Raw genomic sequence first — 7,750 nt, forward strand, 5'->3', positions numbered from 1 at the left:
AACCTTAGAACCATTACTCACTCTAAGATCCAAAAATACAACACTCTTCTGGGTTAACATGATATCAGTTTTAACAGTCAAGCCTTTTCAAAACAGTATGCAAAACCAACAACAGTGTGACTCACCAAAAGGCCTTGAAAGCTTCATAAATATCCAATCCGACTGCATGCGAGAGCAGTGTGACTTTTCTCAGAGCCCCTGAATGGACGCACAGCAGCTTAGAACCTGCAGAGAGCAACCAAACAACAGGGGTTAACATGCATCCCGGCAACACGGCAACTAACCAGCAGCGTGCAAACACAGTGTGCAATAAACCATTATGCATAGACAGGCAGCCACACACACTTCTGTTTTGCATAGCATGCAGCTGAGGATCAATTTACATGCAATTTCAATGAATTCTGAAAGAACCCAGTGACAACCGAGTTTGGCATATAAACTTCACAGGATATGTCATCTGAGCTCATCAATAGAAAAAAGTCCTATGAGACCAGTTAGGGTACTTTTATGGTGCTTTTTTGTCATTTTTGGAGCTTGCCGATAAATACACCATTCCATTTACAGTACGTTGTATGGCAAACAGAAGCTCAGATATTCTGCCTAACATCTCATTCTGTTACACAGAATAAAAAAAAATGGACCTCATAAAAATAAATAAATAATATAGGGTTGGAATGTCATGAGTTAATGATTTCAAATTTTTCATTTATAGGTTTCAGGTGTTGTGATTGTATGTTAAAAATAGATAGATTACCATGATACATATCCAAAACCCATGGTATTACCATGGTACAAAACGAAAATAAACATGTACATGTATTACTGTGGTACCAGCGGTACATATAGAAAATAAAGGTTTCACAATGATACATGTCCAAAAAACATGGTATTAACATGGTACATGTCCAAAATAACTTTGAGGTTTTGCCACGTTACATATATAAACAGCATGGTATTACCATGGTACACATACAAAAACATGGTATTAGCATGGTACATGTATAGAAAGTATGGTATTAACATGGTACACATCCAAAAAGCATGGTAATAGCATATTAATTGTCCAAAAAAGCATGGGTTTACCATGGTACATATCCAAAAACATGGTATTACCATGGTAAATGTAAAAAAAAAAAAACATGCTATTACCATGGTACACATCACATGTTGTGATTGCATGTTAAAAATAGATAGATTACCATGATACATGTCCAAAAAATGGTATTACCATGGTACGCCTTCAAAATGCATGGTATTAGCATATTATTTGTCCAAAAAAGCATGGTATTACCATGGTACATGTCCAAAAAACATGGTATTACTAGAGGTCGACTGATATATCGGTTTTGCCAGTTAATCGGCACCGGTAACAGATTTCTGGAACTATCGGTTATCGGCAAAAATCCACATTGATAGTTTTTCCCTGTTGCGTCCGGTGCTGGAGTGGCTAGAAATGTTCCGCTGTCATTATACAGTATGAGAGCAGCCTCTAGAGGCGAAATGAAAACCATCACTTCACTGATGCCTTGTGGTGTTTGTTTTGACAAGTGAGACTACATATACATGGAGTGGAACACTTCAGATGTGGATTTAAAACATCAACAATGAAAAGGAATGTATACAGTACACTACAGTACATGTTGTCATCATTATAAAGTAATTAATTTGTTGACTAGATGCTGCATTAGTAGAGAACAGCAGTATGTTTTCCAACAAGGCTGAGAGGATGCTAACATTAAAGATAACCTCAAGCGGTTAGAACAATATGACAAAAATACACGCAAGTCCTACCCAAATGTTTATATGTCACATTACCATCTATTACCATCTATTTGTATTAGTTTGTATCCAGCTGGTCATGTTTAGTGTTACGTATGTCACGTTAGCCAGCTAAGTTGCATATTTAAAGATAGTGACATGAGAAAGCAAATTAATATCTTCATGCAGCCGAGAGAAACGTATAAACAAATCAGAAATGCACTTGATTTCAATTACATGTTTTTATCCTCACTGTAATACACATTATCATGCTAAAAAGGCTAGACACAGCACAACAAATACAGTTAAACAGAAAGCAGGTGTCTCAATATGCTTTTAAAGTTCTTTTTAATTAGACACATCATCTAAAAAACAGTGCTCCTGCACGAGACACTGAATAAACTAAAACAAAGCGAAACAAAGACGTTCGTCTAGCATGCGTTTACATAGAAAAACAAATGGATGGTTGCAAAAGCGTACGGTGTGAACAGCCCCTTACAATTGGTGGAGGTGTTTGGCGTTGCGTCTTTCTCTCTTATAAGCATTTCTCAGATTAAGCAATGAGTTGTTTAAATGCTTTGTCAGGAAAGATGTTCAACTTTGAAATGTGTGTCTCGAGATTCTCGCGTTTGGTTCCAGTCTGTTGTGTTTCGTCTGATTGAACAGCCCCTGACCTGTGCTCATAGTCTGAGCCACTTCACCACCAAGTTCAGCCGAATACCACTGCTATCAGTAGCGGATCCTGGCATAGGCGACATAGGGTGGCAACGCTCTCTGGGGTGGCACTACAGGGTACCTGATCGGCCACCCCCTCACAGAGCTCGCAAGATCACGATGGGGAAAAGGTGCCCTGATCTGTGCCGCCCCACCCATGGCTCGCAATGGGAGAAAGGTACCCCAAATCATGCCACCCGCCCCCGCAGAGAGCTCGCAAGATTGCGATGGGGGAAAGGTGCCCCGAGTTGTTCCTGACAAGCTAATCAGCCTTAAAGGCTCTATATGGTTAAGATTATGAATGTTCATAATGTATTCTAAGATAATCATGATAAACAGCATAACATATATATATATATATATATATATATATATATATATATATATATATATATATAGTTACTTCATTTCTATATTCATTGTCTAGTTATTTTTATGTAAAGGGATAGTTCACCCAAAAATGAAAATTCTCTCATTTACTCACCCTCATGCCATTCCAGAAACAAGGCTTTCTTTCTTTTGCAGAATACAAATGAATATTTTTAGAAGAATATTTCAGCTCTGTAGGTCCATAAAATGCAAGTGAATATTGGCCAGAACTTTGAAGCTCCAAAAAGCACATAAAGGCAGCATAAAAGTAATCCATAAGACTCCGGTGGTTTAATCCATGTCTTCAGAAGCGACATGATAGATGTGGGTGAGAAACAGATCAATATTTAAGCCCCTTTTTACTCTAAATCTCCACTTACACTTTCGGACGTGAAAGTGAAACCAAACAGACATCAAATGTGACTTTCAGATGTTAAAGTGTAGATTTAGAGTATAAAAAGGACTTAAATATTGATCTGTTTCTCATGTTGTTGTTGTTGATATTAAGGGGGGCACCACGTCGGATCTTGCCTAGGGCACCAAGTAAGCCAGAACCGCCACTGACTGCTATCTGTGAATATTGCTACTCTACATACAACTGTACTGATTAAAAAAACAATGTGGTATTTCGCTTTAATTATGAAGCTTGAGTCTGGAGTAGCAGGAATCAGTGCAAGTGTAACACCACGTGAACTGTCTATTGAAGCGTTTCCCCCCTCATTTAACTTTTGACTTAACATTTGATAATATGGACCGACTAAAACTTTTTATTTATTTATTTTATGCACATAAACAGCATTTAACAGCCAGGATAGGAATGTTCTATGCAATAATTTAACGGTGCTGATTGGTTTATGTATTCAATGCGCCTTCTTGTGGACCAAGGAAACAACGTAAATTTAAAAATCAGCTGACTTTAAAATTTGAATATTAGTTCATATATATACTAATTATTTTGTTTATTTTTTTTTGTGGATTTTCCCCCTTTTTCTCCCAATTTGGAATGCCCAATTCCCAATGTGCTTTTAAGTCCTCGTGGTCACGTAGTGGTCAGTCCTCGTGGTCATTCGCCTCAGTCTGGGTGGCGGAGGACAAATCTCAGTTGCCTCAGCGTCTGAGATCGTCAACCCGCGCATCTTATCACGTGGCTTGTTGAGCGTGTTGCCACGGAGACATAGGCTTCACGCCATCCACCGCGGCAACCACGCTCAACTCACCACGTGCCCCACCGAGAACAAACCACATTATAGCGATCACGAGGAGGTTACCCCATGTGACTCTATCCTCCCTAGCAACCGGGCCAATTTGGTTGCTTAGGAGACCTGGCTGGAGTCACTCAGCACGCTCTGGCATTCGAACTAGCGAACGCCAGGGGTGGTACCCAGCGACTTTACCACTGAGCTACCCAGGCCCCCTTATATATATTAATATTTATATATTTATTTCATTAAAAAAAGTACAACACATTTTCATGGTTCAATCAGTACTGTTTATTTTTGTAAGAACGTTCAGCACTATTTTACTTTAAGTGTTATTTTTTCATTCAGTATCAATTTTAAAAACTATAATTTGATTAAACGGTTATCGGCAGGTACTGCCCAACTTAGTTATCAGTATCTGTAAAATCCACTATCGGTCAACCTCTAGGTATTACCATGGCTCATGTCCAAAGAAACCTTGTTGTTACAATGTTACAGTTGTGGCCAAAAATATTGGCACCCATGGTAAATATGAGCAAAGAAGGCTGTGAAAAATATGTTTTTATTGTTTATCCTTTTGATCTTTCATTCAAAATATTCACAGAAATCTAACATCTTATGGATATCAAAAATTGCAAACACAAGTTTAATAAAAACAAAATATATATTTTTGTCCAATATATGGTGGCACAATTATTGGCACCCTTTTATTCAATAGTTTGTGCAACCTCCCTTTGCCAAGATAACAGCTCTGAGTATTCTCCTATAATGCATAATGAAGTTGGAGAATATCTGGCAAGGGATCTGAGAGCATTCCTACATACAGAATCTCTACAGATCCTTCAAACTCAGAGGTCCACGCTGGTGGACTCTCCTCTTCAGTTCACCCCACAGGTTTTCTATGGGGTTCAGGTCAGGGGACTGGGATGGCAGAACCTTGATTTTGTGGTCAGTGAACCATTTTTGTGTTGATTTTGGTGCGCGTTTTGGATAACTGTCCTGCTGGAAGATCCAACCAGGGCCCGTTTTAAGCTTTCTGGCAGAGGCAATCAGGTTTTGATTTTTTATCTGTTGGTATATGATAGAGTCCATGATGCCATGTATCCGAACAAGATGTCCAGGACCTCTGGCAGAAAAACAGCCCCACAATGTTAAAGATCCACCACCATATATAACCGTGAGCATTGGGCACTTCATCTCTGTGTACACCAAACCCATCTCTAGTGTTTGATGCCAAAAATCTGACCATAGAACCCGGTCCCATTTGAAGCTCCAGTAGTGTCTGGCAAGCTGAAGACGCTTGAGTTTGTTGTTGGATGAGAGCAGAGGCTTTTTTTCTTGAAACCCTCCCAAACAACTTGTAGTGATGTAGGTGATATCTGATAGTAGTTTTGGAGACTTTCTAAATTTTTAAACCAACTAATTTCTGCAATTCTCCAGCTGTGATCCTTGGAGACAGTATAGATACATGTCCTCTTCCAGGCTAATTCTCAACATCTCCTGTTGATTGGAACTTCTTATTTATTGCCCTGATGGTGGAAATTGGTGTTTTCAATGATTTAGCTATTTTCTTATAGCCACTTCCCATTTTGTGAAGCTCAACAACATTTTGCCGCACATAAGAACTATATTCTTTAGTCTTACCCACTGTGATTGATGATTAAGGGAATTTGGCTTGTGTGTTAACTCATATTTATATCCCTGTGAAACAGGAAGTCATGGCTGAACAATTCCATGTTCCTTGTCATCCAGGTGCACTAAAAAGTTTAAAATATGAATGGGAATATATTTCTGACATATTTTACTCATTATAATTTCTAGGGGTGCCAATAATTGTGGCCAATGTGTTTTGGAGAAAAATATTTATTTATCTATGAGATGTTTCCCCACTTACAATTAGTTTACTTCAATTAAAGGTTAGATTTTTGTGAATATTTTGAATGAAATATCAAAAGGATAAACAATAAAGACATGTTTTTTTCACAGCCTTCTATGCTTATATTTACCAAGGGTGCCAATATTTTGGCCACAACTTTACATATATAAAAAGCATGGTATTACCATGGTTCACCTACAATAAGCATGGATTTAGCATATTATTTGTCCAAAAAAAGCATGGTATTAACACAGTACATGTCCAAAAAATATATTACCATGGTACATGTCCAAAAACATGGTATTACTATGGTACATATAAAAAAATTAAAAAATTAAAAATAAAACTTTTTATTACCGTTACATATATAAAAAGCATGGTATTACTATTAGCCTATTATTTGTCCAAAAAAGCATGGTATTACTATAGTACATGTCCAGAAAAACCTTTGTATTACTATGGTACATGTATAAAAAGTATGGTATTACCATGATACATCCAAAAACCATAGTGCACGTCCCAAAAATAAATAAATAAATAAATAAATAAATAAAATAAAATAAAAATAAAAATAAAAATAAAGAACATGGAATTACCATGGTACATGTAAACAAATTATGCCATTACCATAGTATACATCCAAAAAGCATGGTATTATCAGAAAATATGTACATTTACATATTACATATATAACAAAATATTGTATCACCATACCATAATACTCTTTTTTTTTTTTTTTTTTTTTTTTTTGAAAGAGGTGGAAGCAACTACAAGATGCAGCTCTCCCAAATATGATGAGACTTGAGATTTGGTGCATAAGCATCCCTGAAACTGAAACTGAACGGGACAGTTGTGTAATAATCATTCATCACTACACCTGTCTGACCACTATCAGGTACACATTTAGACATCAACTACTACACACTGACGTGAGGAAGCCACAACAGAACACGAGTCATTCAATCTATTAGAAACTGCTTATTTATCACGCACGAGCAACTGTCAAAATCATCTGCACCAGCAAAGAACCACTAATACATCATTTATTCGAACCCTTATTATAGCACAGCTCATGATGTAAATTAATGCATCCCTAAACAACATACACGTACCATGTCAATAAATAATGTATTATTTTACCGCACTGATAAAGTCATCAATGAGCCGCTAATATCAGTGCAATAATACAATATATCTGACGCTGCATGCTCAATAAAACGTAAATTATGACAGCGCACAGGACTCACAGTACATCAATCACAACACGATCAGACATTAAACGCACCGCAGCACATAATGTAACATTGTAAACACACTCACCGTGATGTCACAGTGCGCAGAGTGTTTTATGTTAATAAATGATTATATTTCCCTGTCTGCAGGTGTTTTGGTGTTGCTCTCTGCTCTGGTTCTGCACATCAGCAGCTGTTATAATGCGCCTTTAAAGGCAAAAGCTGTCGGAAAGACGCGAACTGCTTCCGCCGACGGATAAGGAGCTCATTTGAATAAGGGGCGGGGTTTCGGATTTAAAGGCAACGAGTGTGGGAAATAGATGGATTGACAGGCAGGCAGGCAGGCAGACAGACAGATGGATAGGTAAACAGACAGAATGATAGATAGACAGAATGAAAGAATGAAAGAACAACAGATAGACAGAAAGGCAGACAGACAGGCAGACAGACAGATAGATAGATAGATAGACAGATAGACAGATAGATAGATAGATAGATAGATAGATAGAATGAAAGAATGATAGAAGGAAAGTTAGACAGAATGATAGATAGACAGAATGAAAGAATGAAAGAACAACAGATAGACAGACAGGCAGACAGAC

General features: G+C 37.6%; 1 protein-coding gene across 1 annotated transcript in view; it reads right to left on the reverse strand.

Annotated features, from left to right (window-relative positions):
* Positions 1-7,351, reverse strand: part of LOC127425229 (solute carrier family 45 member 4) — a 69,941-nt gene extending 62,590 nt beyond the window's left edge. Inside the window, exons 1-2 of the mRNA XM_051670966.1 lie at positions 7,237-7,351; positions 126-225 (exon numbers count right to left, since the gene is read on the reverse strand). The gene's annotated coding sequence lies outside the window, so the exon portion shown is untranslated. The remainder of the gene's footprint in view (positions 1-125; positions 226-7,236) is intronic.
* Between the last annotated feature and the right edge of the window lie 399 nt (positions 7,352-7,750).

The sequence above is a fragment of the Myxocyprinus asiaticus genome, chromosome 34 (genome assembly GCF_019703515.2).
Source record: "Myxocyprinus asiaticus isolate MX2 ecotype Aquarium Trade chromosome 34, UBuf_Myxa_2, whole genome shotgun sequence".
NCBI lineage: Eukaryota > Metazoa > Chordata > Actinopteri > Cypriniformes > Catostomidae > Myxocyprinus > Myxocyprinus asiaticus.